This window comes from Carlito syrichta, unplaced genomic scaffold, assembly GCF_000164805.1.
Source record: "Carlito syrichta isolate Samal-C Ts95f unplaced genomic scaffold, Tarsius_syrichta-2.0.1 Scaffold137558, whole genome shotgun sequence".
Lineage (NCBI taxonomy): Eukaryota > Metazoa > Chordata > Mammalia > Primates > Tarsiidae > Carlito > Carlito syrichta.
Genome location: NW_007081654.1, coordinates 1 through 568, shown reverse-complemented (window position 1 = coordinate 568; position 568 = coordinate 1).

Below are 568 nucleotides of genomic sequence, written 5' to 3'. Positions count from 1 at the left end.
GGCGGAGAGGCGAGGCGGGGCTGGGGAGGCCCCCACCCCTCACCTCTGGCAGTGTAGAGGTCCACCTCCACCGTGGGGTTCCCGCGGGAGTCCAGGATCTCCCGGGCCCAGACCTTCTCTATGGACATGATGGCTGAGATCTCCTGGGCGTAAGGAGAGGAAGAAAGATAAGAGGCTTAGGGGGGCGGAGCCCGAGGCCGGGAGGGATGGGAACGAGGCTACCGCAGTGGGGGGGTGGGCAGGCAGGAGCCGGCTGCGGCTCTGGGGCCGTCGAGGGGGCTCCCCTCCTCCCGCGGGAAGAGAAGGTCACTGCAGTGGGGGGCGGGGCCAGGCAAACGCCGAGGCCGGAGAACGCCGCGGGGGTGCAGCCTGGCTCCCGAGCCCCCCAGCAGCCCCGCCGCCGTGGGCTTCCCAGCTGGCCAAGCGGGACGGCTCCGGGCGTGCCTGGCGTGCCTTGCTCGCGGGCGCCGGGAAGCGGCTGCGGCCGCCCCTCATGCCCCCAGCTTAGCGCCGCGGCCTGCCGGACCCCGCCCCACTGCAGGCCCACGCTCCCTTCCCAGCGTGGGTC